We start from the raw sequence: 22,360 nt of genomic DNA, 5'->3' as shown, positions 1-22,360 counted from the left end.
GGTGGGGAGCAACAGGGAAGATGGCAATAGAACTGGGGGTGGCAGACAACGATGGTACAGGAGTACTTTCCGATGGGTCCACCGCCAATAGGGAGTGGCCACTGGAGGTATAATCTGATGATGAGGATGTAATTCCTGTCTCCTCCGTGGCACACCCCTCTCTCTATGGCCCACTGGGTCCCTCTGTGTTGGTGGTGTCTTGACCCAAGGTCCCATGGCCAGATGCTTCCCTACTCAGCTGTGCCCTGTCTCCTTCGCATCCCTGGGTTGATGCTGCAAAAACAAAGAGAAATTGGATCATCACATGTCCATGATCACACTTGAACAACAGCTGTGATTAGCAAACATTACCATGATGTCAAGTAGGCCCCAGCAATAAACTCCACCTAAGTGGCACATACATGTACCATATGTTACGTATGCATGCCATTTGAAGTGTCAACAGTTGCCCACTGGAAAATCAGGATCTCAGACAACTACAATTGCATGGATAAATTTGTGCAATCACAGTAACCATTGAACAGGTAGGATATCACATCACCTTCAATGCTTTGCCTCATAGAGCATACATCAGTTACATGTTGTCATAAAATAGTAGGCCAATGCCAACTTGCATTCCCACAGATTCCACACAAGGTCATGCAGACATACCTTTGTCACATACATAATAACACAACAATGTGAAATGATGCTCCCAGAATGTGCCATGTTGCTGACAACAGCACAATAACCTGGAGAAGGTGACATGTAAATGCTCATGTCACACTGGAAACGTATCAACAATGCACACTTCACCATGTGAATTTTGTCCCAATTAAATCATGGAGTAAGTACTAATGTTGCTCAGATATGCCACACATTTGGCATGGAAATGTACACTGTAAGCATCATGTGCAAAACGTCAGGGAGATATGTCTTTAAAATCCACAACACAACAAATCATCACGTCCCAGGGAAACCACGACTAATGTCTGGCACCCCTTGCAATGATTTAGCCTGAATGCATCAGTAGAAGCTATTAGTCTGTTAGATGTTGGAGAGTCCCAGAGATTTGCAAGTACTTGTAGAAGACCCTCAACATGTTGCCCAATGGGAAGCTACATCACTGTCTCCATTTCGGTCCTGCAAACCCAGATTTCTTTGGATGAATGGTTGTACCCAACCACATGTGATTTCAACATGACTCATGCCAACAGTCAGGTTACAAACCTTCCCCATTACACATGTGCAGTGCACTTTGCTACATGATGCCACACCAATGGCATGGAAATGCACATTGTGGCTACAATATCTAGTCATACATGGGTTGTCCCTCATTGCCACTGCAGTTGTGAATGCCAAATGACATGTATGACGGGGGAGAGTATGTGTCAGCCAATAATCAATGGTGACACACTCCTCTTTGTGGCACCACATGAAATGTACCCTCATTGTAAATGTCATGCACCAACACCCATCACACACTGAAGACAAGTAGCCTCTGGGTGGCAGATGCCAATATACACATTTCACCAGACACATGGCTGAGGACAGTAGTCCATCACTACCTTAATTTTGGCCTGCAACACTACGAAGTAGTGGCCCATTGCATAGAATTTATACCCACTACAACAACCAACAGTACTTGATAGATCAATGTACACAGCCATATGTTGTTTCAGGAGAGCAAAATGTTGATGGATTGTACACTTTTGTGTCCTAGGTCCCTGGGCCAATATGCAAGGCACATCAGTATGCACCACATGACATGTCTACACAAACAATCACTCATCTACTGTGTTACACATGGCTCATCCTTAATTGTCAGGGGTAGATGTCAGAACCTAGCACATTCACTTGGCAATGTGACAGGCAGAATTATGCCATGTACTCACCCCCTTGTGGCTGCTGTGCTGTCATCAAACGTCCATTAAGGTCTGGGTAGGCCACTCCCAGAAAGCAGGCCAATAGAGGGGTCATGGTCCTACTTGCGCTCCGTCCACATTGGGGGGACATTCCCAGCTGGACTTTTGTGATCTTCCGGGCCCAGCATCTCAGGTCCACTCACCTCTTCCAACAGTGGGGGCTCCACTGGCTGTGAACCCCTAGGGTCTGCACTTTCCGGACGCTGGCTCTCCATGTCGCCTTCTGATGGGTTTTATCCTGTATGGATGCAAAAGACAAATTAAGAGATTACAATCTCAGGTTTTTACCCACATACGTCAGAAACACCAAGTTAGAACTTTTCAACTTCTTAACACTCTACAAATGTGAAACACACAAGCCAATAGGTACAGGGACATGACTACAGACATATATATTTCCATCTGCAGAATAACCCATTACTATGCTCATGGCACACAATGACTAAGCAAGCTTACTGACATCAGGTAGCCCATGCTCCAGCAGCACGTACGGTAATGTGAGCCACAATGAAACACTACACACATATGTGGATTCTGAAGGGTAAACTCCTCAGGCCCTCATTGACTCACTGCATAGTTACAAAGACAACGTCATAAGTACAGACTTCACCATTACACTTGAGTGACAATAGAGGGGTTGGCATGGCTGGTACAGAAAGTGTTTTCCTAGTTCATGTGAGGACATGTGGCCCAACAAATGTAGACTCATGCCACTTCAGGGGGTGGGTTCTGTGGTATGTACCTGTACCACAGAACATTCCTTTTGCCAAATGTGTCCATCCTACAGAGATGGCATCCAACATACAAAGGCATCCATTGTACAATTACTGCTTTGTGACCAAGCTACTGACTCACATATCATGGCCTCTCAGTAATCAACACACTGTCTGCACTGTGAGATTGTCATTTGTGCAGTAAGCCAGCACCGGACAAATATGACCTGTGTGAAGGTGACAACGGAGCTGTGGAAGTAAGGGACCTGTCATAAGTCAAAGACACACATTGGCAATGATTCTAAATGCACATATGGACTAGTTCATGGATATACCTCAGTACCTATTCCTAATCTAGTTAATGGACTGAGGCATTCAGGTCAAGTTTTGCTACTAGCATCATATTGTCCACATGCCAGGATCTGCTGGTGTACGGGGAGTGGGCACAGTGCCACAGTTGCATGGCCACAGTGACTCTCCCACAGCCTAGACTACGTCCCATACTGGGAGATACATTCAACAGGCCCTGGTCTCTGCAGGCTGAGCATACGGAACCTACAAGACACTCCATTTCCATCACTTCCATGCATGAGAGTACATCATGTGCCCATCATCAATTTGGCATGTGGTGACCTGAAGGGCAGAATGAGTCAGGATATGGATTTCAGACAGCAGCTTGACAAGACCAGAGGTGGGGTGGCAGACCTGTGGTACTATACACTTTGCTTACAAGATTCTCAAATGATTCATACAAGATGCATACACCGCTCATCCTGCCATGCACATACATGTTGTCCAACATTTACAACAATCATGAAGAAAGAGATGTTATTGGATGGCAGTAAAGTCTCCTTACCTAGTTACGTGCATCTAACACAAGAAGGATCTAGGACCCCCAAAACCTCACACAACACAATGTAAATGAATGTAACATATAGTACTGGTCACCAATACCTGGACATTGTACATCTCATTGATGGCACACAAGAAGTATAACTGGCACACAGGGGCATATTATAGCCCTTGAGGAGTGAATGGATGGTGAAGTACAGAGGAAATTGTGCATATGACGTACTTACCTGCTCCTCTGGTGAGCAATAGAGCTGTTCTTACAGGGGTAGGACCTCATTTACAAGCCTCTCTTGCTCCTCTGGAGAGAAGGCAGGGGCCCTATCACCTGTTGGACATGGCATGATTGCTCCCTGAGGCAGCACACAGCAGCTCAGGTCATGGAGGTTTGCTGGCAGTAGTGTCAGGAGTCAAGTGAGTGAATGTGTACGATGTACATGGTCGTCAACGCTAGTGGACACAGCAATAGGACCGCAGCTGTAACTTGCAACACAAATAGCCTATGCCTGTGTCTGCCACGATTGCAACCTCCTACTGACGGTTCCTAATGTCCAGTGGAGTAGGTCAGGCATTTGCTATTTTGGCCACCTGAAATGGTGTATTGGGCTTTCTAAACTGTGCCACACATACAATATATATATTTTTTTTGCATCACTAACATCCTTATCATGTCTTGTCATGTAGTTCCTTCTACTCAATCACCATTGTAGAATGTCGCAGGGCACAGATGCCATTTTACAGCGGTGCGTGGTCCACCACCTCCGATGATCATTTTGGCGGTTGGAAGATACAGTCACATTTTGACCGGCAATTGTGTTGCACACTATGCGTTTTGTTCAAATCCATGTTTGGACACATGCTGTGATGTGTACTGGGTGTCATGTCTATCCAGTCAGAAATGATTTCTCACATGATGTCATTGGCATGCATCATGTATGTTGCGATGGACACACTGACTAATATCGGAACTCATGTGTTGTGACACATAAGTACCCTGGGAGAGGGAGAATGCGACAACCTCCTGTCTACCGTCTACTGCCAGACCTTCAGAACATGGAAGAACACCATATCATCTTGTACTACTGTCTGAATAGGCAAACAATAGTGGACTTATGCCATCAGTTGGAGCCAGATCTGATGCCAGCTATTCGTTCTCCAACCAGCATACCACCCATGTGATGTCATGTCAGTATTGCAGTTCCTAGCCACAGGGTCCATCAAACATGCAGTGGCCCTATCTGCTGGTATGTCCCAACCTATGTTTAGTCTGGTGTTGAAGGATTTCCTCTCAGCAACAGTGAAACACATTGACAGCTGTATCAGGTTCCCCCGATGTGAGGATTTAGCTAATGTGAAGGCTGACTTCTATGGTTTTGGCCGACCCCACATGTGGTGGAGGCCATTGATTCCACACATATTGGATTGGTGCCCCTGCAGACCACTAAACAAGTCTTTCGCAACAGAAAGAACTTCCATTCCATCAACGTGCACGTTGTCTGTTTGGCAGATCTCTACATCTCACATCTGTGCCCGTTATCCGGGTTCAGTCCATGATTCCTTTATTATGTGGAAATGCACCATCCCCAGCTGATGTCACAACTGCACCCAGAGACAGCCTGGCTGGTTGGTAAGTCACGTCTGGCCTGTATGTGTGTGAGCAATGTCAGGTTCTACAATCATGAAGTGAGTGACTCATTGTTACACTTCTGTCCCATTCCTTGACAGGAGACTCAGCATATCCAAACCGTCCTTCGTTAATAATGCCACCAAGGATTCCAACTACGCCAGGGGAAGTCCACTTCAATGAGGCCCTTGGAAGAACACAGAGGCCCGTGGAGCCCGCTTTTGGGCTCCTGAATATCAGATTTCACTGTCTTGACCAGACTGGTGGAGCCCTCCTCTACTCTCCCAGGAAAGTGTGTCAGATCACTGTGGCATGCTCCACAACATCGTCCTGTGGAGGAATATCCAAAACCTCCCAGAGGAGGGGAAGCATGCAGTGCCAAGGGGTGAGACTCCCGAAATGCCAAGCAAGGATGACAGTGGTGGAGAATTAGGAGCTGACTTGCAGGAAGATCTCATCAACAGCTACTTTTCATGAGTGTACGTATGTCATGTGATGTCTTGACTGTGACTGTACAATGTACTGTGAGGATGTGTGACGTTGAGTGTTTTGGAAACGGCTAGGAATCTGATACTCTGCAATAATCAGCCAAAGGCTGCAATAATCAGCTAAAGGCTGCTTGATAAAGATAGCTTTGGACACATCCCCACCTTGATGATGTCGCTTTGTCTGCGTCAGTTTCCTTGCAATGTACTTTGTTTTCGAGTTGCTTGCTATGTGACTTGTATCATAGGTATTGTTTCAAGCCTATACATCTTGTTTTGTTCTTTGTACAGGTATATTCACCATGGCATCTTCCTGTGGGCAATTCAGAGTTGTGACATTGGCAGGTATGTGATGCGATTCTGACATACAAAGTGGACATGGATTGTTCCAGGTAATGTAGGTTACAGAGTTTGGATAGGAGACCTGTACCAAGAGAGTTTGCACAGTGTTTAGGTGGAGGTACAGAAGTGCATATTGGACTTGTTTTGCATCTTGTGGTGGGCCTGATGCATTATTTGTGTCATCATGTGTTCATAAGATATATAGTCCTAGACTTTGACCAAGCAATTTTATCTTCACATTGGCTAAACACTCTTTTTATCTCTGACTTGTATCTAGCTACAGATGTGTTTCATCATTGTAGGCCACATACCTGTGCCACAAAACTGACATATATTTGTGCTATGCCTCCAGATGCATGGTCATTGGATTATGATGGGCCTGTGATCAAGGACTGTTGAACTGCCATCTGTCTGTATCTTGGATAATGTGATGTTGGATTACTTTGGTGTAGTACGTGATAAGGCTCGAGCTGGTGACATCAACCACTTCATTGCTTGCATATTCTATAGTACAATGTCTTGACAAATCCCTTCCTTCTTTGGTCTCTACCTTGAAATATGTACTTTGACTCAGTAAGAGTCACACATTCTTGTTACTAAAAGTCCCGGGATATTGGCAGCTTATGTGCTGTACACTGGAATCAATTTTTTTTGTTTAGCCAGACACTTGTACTAATGTGTTTGTGTGTAATTGCTGTAATCCTGAGCTGAACACTGTGTACCTGTAACATATCCCCCCTTTCACAAGCAAATTGTGTCTTCATCATATGGTTCACATGGTCTCACATCACAACATAGCAAAAATTTGAAAATTAAGCAAGCAGACAATGATTTTGTGATGGGTTAATTTATTGCAATGCTAATGCAGAAAATAAATTTGGGACTTGAAGAAACCACAAATTAAAGTGAAGGTGTCAGTCATGGTGAATGAAATCGTTAGAGTCGATGCCACACTATTGGGAGTCCAAAGTCCAGAGTATTCCTCCCATTGGAACTGTTAGGTGGTTGAGGATCAGTCAACAGAGTGAATGTGTGGCACACAAATGAGGTCCTTAAGGAAGTGGGTTTTTACTGGCAGTGGTGGGTGTCTTGCCATCTGCACCTCCAGGATTCGTTGCTGGACGTCCCCGCTTGTGTGGTGGTGGGGATCTGCTGCTACAGAGGCAGGGATGTCTGAGGCTGGTCCTTCCTCTGGCAGGGCCTCCCTTCCAGTGGCTGGCACTGAAGTAGATGTGACTGGTGTTGATGAGTGAAAGGAAGGGGTAGGCTAATGTTGAAAAGCCCTGCTCAGGGTGGTATGAATGTCCCTGTTAGGGATGCCTTGTTGGTATTGTGTGGCTCCATCTGTACTTGCATGTCTCTGTACATGTCCCTATGTAGCTGATGATTTCCCAGAGTTTGGTCAAGGCCTGCCCCATCACGCTTTAGGACTGCTGATAGACCCCCAACTCATGGCTGATGGTGTCTTGGCCGACAACAGGCCCAGTGGCCTCACCCCACAGCATCCATCCCATGCACCCTGCCCCCACAGGCCTGTGCCCTTGAAACAAGGTGCCCTCTCTAACTTGTTCCTGGACCCTCATTGTCGGAAGTGTTGCACTGCAACTCAGGATCCATGACTGGGGGACATGTGATGCTAGACACTGTGCTAGGTACAGAGGTTGTGGGATGAATTGTGCCCTGTGATGTTGAGGCAAATGGGCTGGGAGGTGTTGATGTGACCACAGTGAGGCTCACTGTTGGTGTCTGACCAGGTTGCCCAGATGGACCAGAACCATTCTCCATGTCCAGACGTCCAAGAGTGTCTTTTTCACTGAGGGCTTCATCCGGGGGAGAAGGGTAGAGGCAGTCTCTTCTGAGGCCTCTGTGTGCCCAGTGGCAGCTCGATCTGTTGATGTAAAACATACAATGTTACTGGTTGTATTGTGACATCTAACTACAACAGTTTAGTGTTACAGTAAGTAGCGATCTTGTACAAAGCTAATTTGCTGTTCATCCTATTGTGGCAAGTACCCATGGTATTGGTTGTATTGAAATGACATTTGTGTAGCATGCCAATTCCATTGAAACCAAGCAGTTGCTAAAATGTGCAAATCATTGGAACTTGGGAGAATGGCCTGAGAATGCCATCTTGCCACCAGTGCAGGCAAAACAGTGGCTAGGCAAGATATGGCTTTGGCCATTTTGAGGCCTGGTTGATTGTGATGCAAGCAGACCCAGGAGTTTGTTGTATATGAGATTGGAGCCATCATGTGGTCAGTGCAGTGTGAATGTGTCTGCTGCCAATAACATTCTGGTTAAGCATCTTGAGGCCTTAGGGATCATTGTTCCTCACACTGGTTGAGGTGTCATTTCTGTCCTCAAAAATGTCATCTTGGGCTAGCAAGTCAAGATGGATCTATGTTGTCAGATAAATCTGTGAGTTGGGCACAATCTGTGATTGATTAGTCCCAGGTAAGTATACTTCATTTGGGAGTTGACAAACAAATGTTTTGTAGGATGTGACCACTCGTCTAGTGTTTGGAGTTGGAGAAACACTGCCTCCAGGGAGTTGCAGTCATGTAACTCTCTATACTACACACACTTGACAAATGTTATTCTCCCAGGTGAGTAAGCCTCATTTGAAAGTTACCAAACAGGTGTATTTATGCAAGTATGCAAGTGATCACTGGGCTGGTGGTTGGAGTTACAGAAATAGGGTCTACTGTGAGTTGCAGTCAGGTAACTTTCTCTACTTTCCACTACTTGTCGAATGGTATACTCCCAGATGTGCAAGTTCACATATAGATTTGGGAAAGTGGGCACTGGGCTGGTGGTCGGAGTTAGAGAAACAGGGCCTACTGGGCTTTGCATTCAGGTCACTCCCTCTACTTCCCACAACTATACAAATGATATCCTCCCAGGTGAGTAACTTTATTTGAGAGTTCACTAACAGATCGATTTGGACAAGTGAACCCTGGTCTGGTGGTTGGAGTTACAGACACAAGGCCCCCTGGCCTTAGCAGTCATGTCAGCCCCTGTACTACACACACTATACAAATGTTATCCCCCCATATGAGTACACTTTGTTTGTGGGTTACCAAACAATGGTATTTGGAGAAGAGAACACAGGGCTGGTGAGTGGAGTAACAGCAACAGTGCCTCCTGGCCTTAGCAGTCATGTCACTCCCTGTACTACACAAACTATACAAATGTTATCTCCCCACATGAGTCCTCTTCATTTGAGAGTTACCAAACAGGTGTATTTGGGCAAGTGACCTCTGTGCTGTTGTTTAGAGTCACATGAACAGTGCCTCCTGGAAGTTGTAGTCAGGTCAGTCCCTGTACTACACACACTATACACATGGTATCCTCCCAGGTGAGTACACCTCGATTGAGAGCTGAGGAACAGGGGTATTTGGACAAGTGAACACTGGTCTGGTGAAGGAAGAACTGTAACAGAGCCTCCTGGTCTTAGCAGTCACGTCACTCCCTGTACTACACACAATATACACATGTTTTCTCTCTAGGTGAGCCACTTCATTTGAGAGTTCCCAAACAGGTGAATTTGGGCACGTGACCACTGTGCTGGTATTTGGAGACAAAGGAACAGTGCCTCCTGGGAGTTGTAGTCAGGTCAGTCCCTGTATTACAGACACTGAACACATAGGGCCTCCTTCACAAAGAACTGGCGCAGCGTGGCAATGTGGCAAATTATGCAGCGCTGCATCATTTCAGAAATGCAGAGATGCGCAGTATTTACTACAATATGGCGCACCCCTGTGTTTTCCCTAGCGCTGGGGCTAAAATTAGCTGCCTAAAGCCAATGCAGGAACCCTTGCACCATGGTGCAAGGGTGCCTGGCTTGCAAGGAATTATTGTTTCTGTGCAGGAAGGTGTCCCTTTATGCACATAAACAATCAATAATGACGATTTGCTAGTTGAATGTGTGCTGCATTCTACAGCACACATAGAAGTAACAAGTGACAAATCATCATTATTTAATGATCATTTATATGCAGGAAGGGACACCTGGGCTTGTTGATGAAACGTTGGTGTGTATTCACCCTAAGCCTCTTTCAAAATTCACAAACAGCCACTAGAAGGTTGATACAGTGGGATGAGGAAAACAAATAAAAAGGTGGAAGAGAGTGGGCACATGCAAAAGCTTTTTATATGCAATGTGAATGACACTGGAATGCCACTTACCCCTCCAGGATTCAGAGACATTCAGGAATAAAAGCATTGACAGAATCAGAAAAGGAAAGAAAAGCGAAAATATTATTCCACTCGGCACTGCCTTTGATCATCTCTTGTTTCAGGCTATTTAATACAGAGATCACCTTAAATCTGATTAGTTCTTGTTCTTATCTTTATTTTAGTGCATTTGTTGCATTTGCATGCATTGATAAACTGAAAATGAAAACAAAATTTCATTGGAAAAAAAACTACCAGGTTGGTGATCTCTCTCATTGCAAATTCACATCATGCCCCTTGTCACGAACAGCATGGCTGTCAATTTAGTTTTCAAAGGCAGGAGGATGGCACAACATCCGGTCCTGTTAATTTCGCAGCAGAGCTTCAATTTTAAAAAGTATAGTGGCCAGCATCAATCGTACCTGATTATTTTTTAGTCAGAACACTCTGTCCTGAGTGGCTAACATCCATCCCCTCTGTTTGGCAGGATTTCCCACTCAGCATCCTAAAAGCTGTTTTTCATTTTATTTAACACTGCTCTATTTAGTCATTCAGTGGCCCACTATCGCCGTCTGAACATTTTTCTTTAATTGCATGATTAGGGAAAACACACTGGGAACTCTATTTTCTGGTTTGACTATCAAGGGGAAAATATTCCTCACAAATTGTCGTGATGGCAGCTGCTATTGAGGGACCAACAGAGAATGAAGAATGTCTGATTTTCTTCATCATTCCAAATTATACATCATTCGTGTGACTATATCGGAGTAGTATTTTTTATTTTGCTGCAATGAGGAGTAATGCTAAGGAACTGCCACTGCACTCTGGGTAATTATAACATACATCTCTTAAAATCTGATGTGAGCTGTATAAAATAAAGTAGTCAAGAGTGCATCGCATATTGATTTAGAAAGTGAAATTAGTTAATGTCGGAACCCTATTCTACAACAAACTGGGGAATATGATGAGACACTTGTATGTTCAATCCAACAAAGCCCATCTCAGAGAAATATCCGGAAATCCTTGACGATGAGCTAGACCATACCTTTAGACACGCGCAGCATGCAGGTCTGGACAGAACTAGAATAATGTGGCCATTTCAGTAGGCACAGGATTTACAGACTCACCCCCCTCTTCTTTTGTGATAGCTTCTGGGAGTCGTAATGAAATAGAAAAGAAGAAAACAATTGTCACAAACTAACAGAGTGTCCTCCTGCTCCTACGTTCTGAAACAAGGATTAGAAAAGCCGATAGGTCTCACCTTTTAGACCTATTGGTTTTGCCAGTACAATACTATTTCCCAATGCTCTTCCACATAACAAAAGTTTTTTCTCCATGCTTTAAGGCCTCGGTAAAATAAAAAATAAAAAGAAGAAAAAAACATTTGAGCACACTGATACATGATGACGCAGGTGCAGGCAGCAAGATGATGTATCCATGTGCATGGGACACCACAATTGTACACACATTCACAATGACACTGGTGGTATTTTGTTTAATGTTTTTTTTTACCATTATGAGATGGTGGGATCCAAACTTGAAGCAGTAAATTATTTTAAAAAAAACTGTTTAAATGTGGGTAACAGGCGTGGCACTGCAGCAAACGGGAACTGCCAAGCCAGACATAAAATGAATTACACTTTTTTGCATAAAAGTTGCAACGACAGGGGAAGAAGTGCAACTGGGGAGGGGAATGCAAGTAATGGGGAGTGTACGGGAGTGGTGCCACTTTATACATGATTGACCAGGCAGCAAATGCCAGGCCATGCACATATGTTTGGGGTAGACCACCACGGTAGACATCAATGGTGCCCAATGTCCTAATTGACACTGGAGCGTCAGTTAATGTCATGTTCATTGGCCAGTATCGACAGTTGTCACCCTGACCTGAGCTGACACCTTGCCACACCAAAATCTACACATACAATGGGCGTGAAACGTTGCCTCTCCTAGGCGCCCTAACGGTGACAGTCTCCTGCAGGGGGCAAGCGACAAAGGCCAAGTTCCACGTAGTGGAAGGGAACTGAGGGACGTTGCTTGGGTGCCATACTACCGAGGCCCTGGAGCTCGTCTTCTTTGCTCGCCACGTCCATGACGCCCAGGCCAACTCCCTGCTGAACAAATTCCCGCAACTCTTCACCAGACTGGGCAAGCTAAAGGGGAGACAATTCAAGTTGCACACTAACATGACAGTGCAGCCGACGGCGCTACGACATCGCCGGGTCCCGTTCCATCTGAGGCCAGCTGTAGAGAAGGAGCTGCAAGCCTTGGAGCACCAGGGCGTGATCGAGAAGGTCACCAGGCCCACCCCATGGGTGTCGCCACTAGTGATTGCTCCAAAACCAAAGCAGCCGGGCGCTATCCGTCTATATGTAGATATGTGTCTCCCAAACTGTGCCATCAAGAAGGAAAGGCATATCACGCCTACAATAGATGGCATCATTGCTGATCTAAATGGGAAGCAGTGGTTCTCGGCACTGGATCTAAATGCTGGCTACCATCAGCTGGAACTAGCCCCTGAGAGTCGAAACATCACAATGTTCTCCATGCACATAGGGCTGCACAGGTACCGGAGGCTCAGTTTGGGAATCTCATCAGCCGTTGAGGTCTTTCAGAACGCCATAAGAGAAATGCTACCTAGACTTGAAGGAGTACTCAATGTGAGTGATGATGTTCTTATTTACTCAGAGACCCTGGAAGACCACCATTGTTGTCTAGGAGCCACGCTCCAGTGGCTGGCAGAAGCTGGTCTCACCCTTCACAGAAAGAAGTGTGATTTCTACAAGAACTCAGTTGAGTTCTTCAGGTACATCTTGTCAAGCGAGGTGTTGCAAGTGGACCCAAAGAAAGCGGCTGCCATCCGGAATGCCCCCATACCCTGCAATGTGAAAGAGATGCAAAGTTTTCTTGGTATGGCGACCTATTGCTGGCAATTTATTCCTCAGTTGCCCACCATGGCCGAGCCTCTGCAGCAAATCACGAAGGCGGACAGTAAATGGAACTGGAGTGAAGAGGCGAGCCGGGCTTTTCAAAACATCAAGGAGGCCCTGCTAGACAAAGCAACAATGGCATACGTCCACCTGCAGAAGAGGACAGAAATGGTTGTTGATGCCAATCCAGTCAGACTGGGCGCTGTCCTGCTACAAGAACGAAAGGACCAAGAGTGGGGGCCAGTGGCGTATGGGAGTAGGGCGCTGTCATCTACAGAGTTCCGATATGCTTAAATCAAAAGGTAGGTGCTGCCCAAACACTGGGCCTGTCAACACTTCCATTTGTATTTGTATGGACATGAGTTTTAGGTGGTCACCGATTACAAGCCCCTCATCTCTCTGTTTGCCGGGATGGCCCGTTTGGCACCTCCGAACATAGAGGGATGGGCTGTGCTGTCATCTACCCCGCTGACTATCTCTCGCAACACCCACCAAAGTGCCCGCCCTGCGAGGCCCAGGTCGAGGAGGCCAAAAGGATGGGAAGTTTTGTGAAGATGGTAGTGCAGGCCACGTGCCCAGTGGCCACAACACTATCTGAGACAGCTGAAGCCTCGGGCAAATATCCTGTCATCAGTCGTGCGAAAGATGCTTTGGCCCGGCGAGAGTGGAAATATTTTTTAGATGGCACCCGAGGCCTTGATCATGGTGAGCAGCTAGCCATGCAAATGACCTGGAAGGTCCAAAACAAACTGTTCATAGGGAGCAAAGGCCTCCTTCTGCGTGGCCAGAGGATAGTGATTCCTAGATGCCTATGGGACTGAGTGGTTGAATTGGCCCACCAAGGGCACCAGGTGGCGGCCAAGACCAAGGCCCATATCAGGAGCAAGGTCTGGTTTCCAGGCATGGACACTATCGTCGACGAGCGAGTAAGGAGATGCCATTCCTGCCCCATCAAAGCCATTGATCAGCCAAATGTTCCCATCATCACAGAATCGCCTGCCACCAAGCCTTGGGCAAAGATCAGTATGGACTTCAGGAGTTTTCCGGGTAGGCGATTGACCCTAGTCATGATTGACTCTTCCACCCGTTTCCCCATAGTAAAACGAGCCGCATCAACGGCGTGTAAGCAAGTGCGACCACTGATCAAAAAGACCTTCACTATGCTGGGCCTCCCCGAAGAGGTTAGGACCTCCAATGGTCCACCATTCCAAGGGCAAGAGTTTAGAAGCTATCTGAACCAGCTGGCCATACATCACTGACGGATCACTCCCTATTGGCCCCAGGCCAACAGGGACGTTGAGAGATTTAGGCGGACCCTCAACCAAGCTCTGCAAATTGGGGTTGACCAAGGAGTGGTGTTTTTTCAAGTTCCAATGGGCCTACCATTAGACACCTTATAGCACCACCGGGTAGGCTCTGGCGGCCCTCATGTTCCAACAGCCCCTCAAGGCTGCATCCCTGCTGACTCCCAGTAGCAGCCGGAGGATATAGATGTGGAGGCTGTTCAAAACAAAAGGAGAATGTTAGACCTGACATTCTTGGCGTGGTCTCCCATTTTTTTGCCTCTGCCATGTTCCTGACCCGCAGGCCAGTGACTCTGTTTTTGGTACTCTGGGCACTTTACCACTGCTGACCAGTGCTAAAGTGCAAGTGTTCCTGTGTAAATTATATGTGCAATTGGCTTATTCCTGATTGGCATAATTGATTTACTAGTAAGTCCCTAGTAAACTGCACTACAGGCACCTGTGGTCTGTAAATCAAATGCTACTAGTGGGCCTGCAGCACTGGTTGTGCCACCCACCTGAGTATCCCTGTAAACATGGCTCAGACCTGCCACTGCAGTGTCTGTGTGTGCAGTCTTGCACTGCCAGTTCGACTTGGCAAGTGTACCTATTTGCCAGGCCTAAACCTTCACATTTTATACATGTAAGGCACCCATAAGGTAGGCCCTAGGTAGCCCCATGGGCAGGGTGCAGTGTATGTTAAAGGTGAAACATGTACTGGTGTGTTTTACATGTCCTCACAGTGAAATCTCTCCCATAGGTTAACATGGGGCTGCCTTTAAATAACCTTTAAGTGCAGATTCCCTTTGGGAACAGATAGAAATTTGGGGTTTGGTGTCTCTGAACTCACAATTTAAAACTACATCTTTTGGTAAAGTAGATTTTTAAAATATCAGTTTGAAAATGCCACTTGCTTAAACCATTCTGTGACTATGCCTGTTTGTGGATTCCCTGTCTGGGTCAGTTTGACAGTTGGGCTGTTTGTGAATCCTCTCTAGACAGTGAGACAAAGGGAGCTGGGGTGTAGCCTGCATATCCTGATGAGCCATCTGTGCTAGAGTGGAGGGAGGAGCAGTCACTTACACCTGAATGGCCTGTGCCTGCCCTCTCACAATGCAATCTCCAACCCCCCTGATGTGTGTCTGGGGCCAGGATCCTGTAAAACACAGAGACTTTCCTTTGAAGTTTGTCTACTTCAGAGGCAGAAAGGGGTATCAGTAGTGGACCCAAAACCCCATACTTTAGATTTCTTCAAGGATTCAAGAGGAACCTCTGCCAAGGAGAAGAGCTGAAGACCTGAGGAGAAGTGCCGCCCCTGCCTGTGACTGTGCTTTTTTGGACTATCCTGCAGTTGCTGGTCTGCCTGTGAAAGGGGACAAAGACTGGACTTTGTTGTGTATTCCTGCTTGAGAAGAGTCTCCAAGGGCTTGAGTTAAGTTTGCCTCCAGTTGTTGAAGTCTCAGGGCCATCAAATACTTCCTCTGCCAGCACCTAGACTATCTGGTGAGACTCCTTCCCTGTCAAGTGGTGCCCCAACCAGTCCCTGGGCCCTTGAAAGGTGAGGCTGGTGGAAAGGACCTGAAATCCATGCAAAGACCATTGTGAGGGGAAATTTTCGATGCACCATCCGCAACACGGCTGATACATAACACACCACCAGCCTCGTGGCTGAAATCGACTCTCCACCTGCATCGCGGCTGGAAGATCAACCCATTGCGGCTGGAGAAATTATACGTAAGACCCGCTAGCGGCTGCTGATAATGACGCAAACCCCACGCAGCACAGTTTTCTGACACCGTACAACCAGATTTTGACGCAACATCACTGGGTGTGAAAAGTCGATGCAAAGCCTGCCCAGATCCGAGGTGCCCGCCCGGAAATCGACACATCACTCTCTTGCGAGGGAGCGAAATGACGCATCACCGAACCGATCGGAGAAGCAGAAGATGCACAGCCTCATTTACAGTTAAAGAATCGATGCATCGCTGACTTTTCCGATGCACGCTCGCCTGTGCAGCTTTATTATTTATGCAAACCAGGTACTTTGTGTAACAACAGCATTCTCACTGTTGCCTAATGATTAAGGGGGTGATTCAGACTATGGCGGACGGCGGAGGCCGTCCGCCATAGTACCGCCGCCAAATGACCGCACCGCGGTCAAAAGACCGCGGCGGCCATTCAGACATTTCCTCTGGGCCGGCGGGCGCTCTCCAAAAGAGCGCCCGCCGGCCCAGAGGAAATGCCCCTGCAACGAGGACGCCGGCTCAGAATTGAGCCGGCGTAGTTGCAGGGGTGCGACGGGTGCAGTTGCACCCGTCGCGTATTTCAGTGTCTGCAAGGCAGACACTGAAATACTTAGCGGGGCCCCCAGGGGCCCCGCGGCACCCCCTACCGCCATCCTGTTCATGGCGGGTTTCCCGCCATGAACAGGATGGCGGTAGGGGCTGTCAGAATCCTCATGGCGGCGGAGCGCGCTCCGCCGCCATGAAGGATTCCCCCGAGCAGCGGTAAGTCGGCGGGAGCCCGCCGACTTGCCGCTTCTGACCGCGGCTGAACCGCCGCGGTCAGAATGCTCGTGGGAGCACCGCCAGCCTGTTGGCGGTGCTCCCGTGGTCGGTGGCCCTGGAGGCCACCGGCCGCCAGGGTCAGAATGACCCCCTAAGACTCTTACTCTTTTTAAAATTCATATATTGACTTGTGTATGTTGAATTTTTGTCATTTTGGTCATTTTTGATTTAAATAAATATTACCTATTTTTCTAACTAGTGTGGTGTCCACTTTGTAGTGTTTTCACTGTATTACTGTGTGTGTTGGTACAAATACTTTACACATTGCTTCTGGGGTTAAGCCTTTCTGCTCGTGCTAAGTTACCAAGGGGGTAAGATGGGGTTAACCAGGTGTGTATCTCCTTTACCTTGACTAGAGTGAGGGTCCTTGCTTGGACAGAGTGCAAACTGACTGCCAACCAGGGACCCCATTTCTAACAGCACAACCAACAAAAGGGCCAGTGACTGGTGGAGAATGTGTCACCCAGACATCAAGGTGGGTGACTGAGTTGAGGTGAAAGATCGGTATCGTGGGCGAAAGTTCAGGACCCCTTAAGAGCCAGAGGTGTGGACCGTGACAAAAGTGTGTGGGACAATGGTGACCATCCAGCGAGGAGAGCAACAGGTCACCTGCAATGTGTTGTGGTCCAAATGGGTCCAGGTGTCTGTCCAGAACACTGCAGGTGACACATCAGCGGAGGAAGAAGTAAGACCTGGAGAACTCTGTGGCAGTGACGAGCCTGGTGCATCCCAAGAGCTGAGACCTGCCCAGATGCCGCCTGCGGAAAGGGCCATCCAAGGCGAGTGTGAAGGCCGGAGTGGGCGGTATCATCCGCGACCCAATCCGGCTTCTAGCCAGAGACTGCAAGATTTTGTGTGCTAAACAAGAAATTACCATATGCTGTTGCTATTCTTTCTTAGTCAGTATCATGTTCACCCTTCATCCTGTGTCTCTGTGCTTTCCCTTCTCTCTCTTCTTTTGTTTCTTTCCTTTCCTCCCTATTTTCTAATACCAAGTTTTAGTTCCCTTTTACTTGCTGGTTCTTGGTATTGGGTTTTGTTTGAATAAAACAGGTGAGGGCTGTAGAGAGCCAACCGGGCTCTCTTATACATTATTGCAACCTGGGGGCATGTGGGCCGTGCTTACTGTGAGAATATAAATAAATGGTCGAGCCAGTGACCCTGGCAGTGTGGCACGTACCGCCAAACTGTGTGCTGTGTATACTGTTGCGTGTGCGCCAACTGCGTAGTGCTCCGAAGCTGCCAGCTACAAGAGCTGGAAAACACGCTAATGAAGTGCTTAAAGGAAAATAAAATAATTGAAAGATACAAGCTGGCCAAATCAAAGGTTGCTAAAGAGGCTATACTAAAGCGGAAGGTCAAACACAATAACAGGAATGCAAGCCATTGAAAGAAGTGAGCAAGTGAGAGTGAAAATAAAGTCATCCAGTGGTAAGCCGAACAAGGCTTTTAGGCCACTAAGGTTTGGCGTGTATGAGGCTTTCATCTGCAGTCAGCTAAAGACTGTCTGGTAGGTGAGATCTGAAAGGATCTGTAGGTAGTTTAAGGATCACATTCTGGGATTTCTCGCTACACCTAAGTTCATCCTCATATGTACAGTGACACCCCAAAATGTGGAGTGCATTTTCTGTGCCCACTAAAAATAGACGGTGTCATCCTCTACTGTCATGATCAGGATCCATGCGAGGGTGCCCTGAAAGTTTCCGTCAGGGGTCACCCTATGGCCTGTGAAAAATGAATGCCTCAGAGGACATTCAGTAGATGAGGGATCAAAAGAAGTCTCAGCCGGTGAATGGGGTATAACATGGTATCAGAAGTGAAAGCACAGAGATCACAGAACAGGGCATCTTTAGTACAGAGAAATTAGGGAGAGCCTCGCATAGCTTGTGCTACCCCTGGGATCCTCTTTGGTACTCCTGGCACTGACTTGGTATCCATGGAACCAGGGCTCATGGTGACTGCAGCAGGGACAGAGAGTAATTTGACTCAAAGAGAGCTGTTTACTTTCTGTAGATTCCACTCATTGCACTTTTCGTAGCCCCAGTTCAGCAACCAGAAGGTTGTCGGGAGCTGAGGGTGGGGTGAGGGATTAAAAATATAATGTCATGCCAAAGTTGAGGGCACCTGATGTACCGTCTGCCACCTATGGTATTTGGATGAATCCACTTTCATGCCTCAGCAACAGACACAGCTGAATAGTATTGATAGCAGTAAATAGCGGTTCTGTCGAGATATGTAGTAGTGTTATGAATGCAGCATCTGCTGACCCACAATGGCTTAAGGGATAGAATTCAGACATTACTAGTTGGAAAACTCCAGATTTGCTTTGAAGCAACAATTTGTTGGAGTAAATAAACTCATAATAGCTCTGAAATAGAAAGGCAGAAATTGAACGCTGGGATACTGGAGTTCTAAGCATAACCCCTCCCATATGTGCGAGAGACTTCCAGCTCCTCTGTCCAGCCATTTCTCTCTCAAACTCATGCCTTCAGTGCTTCCCTTCCCTTTGCCCAATAAATGCGAGGGAAGACTTTGTTGGAGTATTGATGGCTGCAGTATTATTACGTCATACTACAGTCACATTACATGGCAAATTAACATTGCATCTCGTGGTCATAAATATGTTCCATGCATGCTCTATACATCTCTAAATCTTATTGCTGCCCCTCTGAATGTTTCCTCAAACTGCTTGCGGTCAGTGGTCATGCATAGCCTCCTCTACAATGGCGATCCTGGTCAGGTACCCAAAGTTTGGTGGCTACTAGGCTCTTCCCCCTTCAGGTTGTGCCCAGGCTGCAAGTGCCGTGTCCACCCGCTGCTGACCCTTTGTTGGCCCCCGTCTGTTCCCTTCATGTCCCTGCCATGAGGCATCCTAAGGAGCCTGTTGGAGCCGGCCTCCTTTTAGGTTATTGTGCTTCTGACAGTCCATGCTTGTCTCTGCCACCCTGCTAAGTGGTTTCATGACCGCATGCAGCTCCCCCTTGTATCTTAAGAAAAGCCTAACTGTTCTAGAGCACCCACTATGTTTAGCAAAAACAAGTCCATTCCCACGCCTGACAAACGTACCTCATCAGCCCCGTGATACCCTGGTGTTTTGAGTTTGATATAGCTGTGCGTCACAAATCCCCAGGAGTTCACCCTACATATTTTTGCCATGGTTATGTTCAGCCACCTCAATCTCTCTAGTACCCCATGGTCTCTAGCCCCTCTCCATTCTGAGCTCGCTATAATCTCAAACCATAAGATATCAGCAGGGCACAACAGCCGTGGTAGAGCTATGAGCCCTGACACCATTGTTGCTATTAAGACTTTCCTCCCCAGGCAGGCTAAATTATTACCCCCCATATGCACCACCATGGCGTCCAGCTTTTCTTCCTGCAGTAGGGCTTGTATGATGGGAAGCAGTTGGCTGCACCTCAAGCCTGGCCTTCCTATCCACCTCACTGCCTTATTCCTGAGCCATACTCCTCTGTAGTCCTTCCGTGCCGCCGCCCACCGTTGTGCTCTTGTAATGTACGAGTGTCCTACCATCCATACTCCGCGCCTGCCACCGGGGCGGCGTGCTGTGGGAAGAAATTAGACGAATTAGGGACCTGTGGCCATATAAACCATTTTAAGGACCCAGACACCCAATGACCTATACTCTTTATATGGTCATCACTTAACCCTCTTGCTGCTGTCGTAGTGGCAGCCCCTATCGAGAAAGAGTGAGACCCAAACTTGCCTGGGAGAAATCCTGCCTTGGCCAGGGCCATCTTGGTGGCCGCTATCAACTGAAAGCGGCTGAGGAAGGACACATCCTCCTGCCAAAAAAGCAGCAGACCTTTCTGAACATCCATAGTCGTGTAGGCTTTCATGCTGGACACCCGGGCAAATGGTGCCGTCCAACCAAAACTATTTCCCACTCTCTGGTTAGATTTTGATCATCGTAGTAAAAGTGTCTTTTAGCTAGCACCTATGTGTAATTCCTCCCCTTTTAGGCAGACAGATGCATGGTTGGTTCTGGAGGGCGTAACAATCTTGCTGACCTGGTAGGCTGAGAAAGAAGCTACTGTCAAGGCTGCCTTAAATATGATGTGCTTGTGACCCAATCCACAAACCCCAATCAGCACCGCTATCACTTTAACCAATGCCGAGAAATCCAAGGGCCATCGCTGGTCTTGGTATCTGGGTTGCAATCTGCCCCACCCCTCCATGTCCGCCTTGCCGTAAAAAAATTTTTTGGGTCTGGCCCTAAAACCAACTGTGTGTGATAAGAGACTGCGTTGAGTTGTGCTTGCGCCCAAGTGTTGGTCTTGCCTGATTTGAAAGCCCGGTGTATGAATTTGCATACCTCATCCTCGGTGACAGTGCCCCGCCCTTGCATGTGCCGGTGACTCCCCAGAAGACTTCCCAGCACTTACGATAGCATGCTGCTGTTTTGTTGGCTAACGTGTTTTGCACCAGCCTCGTCAGATCAGGGAGGCTATTCCATACAGAACCTCGGACACTGGGGTCATGACAGGGCATGCGCACTGCACCAGCTCCTTGAACTGCTGCCACTGGGAAAGAGATAACACATCAGCCACAGAGTGCCCGCATCCTGGATATGCCTAGCGCTAACTGCTATGCTATCCTTCAGCTAACAACCCACTAAGTGACGTAGTAGGCGTACTACTGGCGGGCACTGCGCTATCCCCAGGTTCAGGGCTTGGACCACTGCATGGTTATCTGACCCTACTGTGATTTCTCTATTTGCCAGCCTACCCCCCATATGGTGAATGCAGCTACAATGGAGAAAAGCACTAGGAGGGTTATATACTTGGTTGCCGCGTTCTTGTGCCAGGTGTCGGCCCAGCAGGCAGTTGTCTAGGTGGAGTCCTTGACCGTATCAAACCCTTCACCCCCCTGCTGCATCAGTGAACAACTCTAGTTGTTCTGCTGACACACAGGGTTTTCGTCATATGTGAGTACCGTTGAAGCCATCAAGGAAATTCAACCATTGGTTTAAATCCTCCCGGAATCTTTGCATGATTCTCACCCTGTGGTGTTTTTCCGTCAGACTTCTGCCTAGCCATGCCAGCCCCTGGCGAAAGGCCTGCCTGACGGGATTACCCAGTTCGCGAAGATGAGCTTGCCGGTGAGCTGCTGCAGCTCACCTAGTGTTACCTTCTTTCTAGCCAGCAATGAACCAATGGCTTGCCTTAGCTCACACACCTTGGGTTGTGGAAGCCTGCAGACCCCGTCCACTTTTTCCAGCTCTATCCCCAGGAAGGACAGGTGTGTTGTTGGGCCCACAGTTTTATTGTTTGCCAGAGGCACCCCAAGGTTATCTGCCAGTGCCATGAAGGCCCGCAGCAATTCCGCACCCTCTGAGATGCCCTCCCACCAAATGAACAGAAAGTTGACTAAATAGTGTGTGGATCAGCCATTCCCACTTCTCTTTTAAAGTGCCTACTCTAGGAAGGAACTAAAGGTTTCTAACTACATGCAGGGAATGGTGCAACT

This window comes from Pleurodeles waltl, chromosome 6, assembly GCF_031143425.1.
Source record: "Pleurodeles waltl isolate 20211129_DDA chromosome 6, aPleWal1.hap1.20221129, whole genome shotgun sequence".
NCBI classification, from domain to species: Eukaryota; Metazoa; Chordata; class Amphibia; order Caudata; family Salamandridae; genus Pleurodeles; species Pleurodeles waltl.
This window is presented reverse-complemented; position numbering follows the sequence as displayed.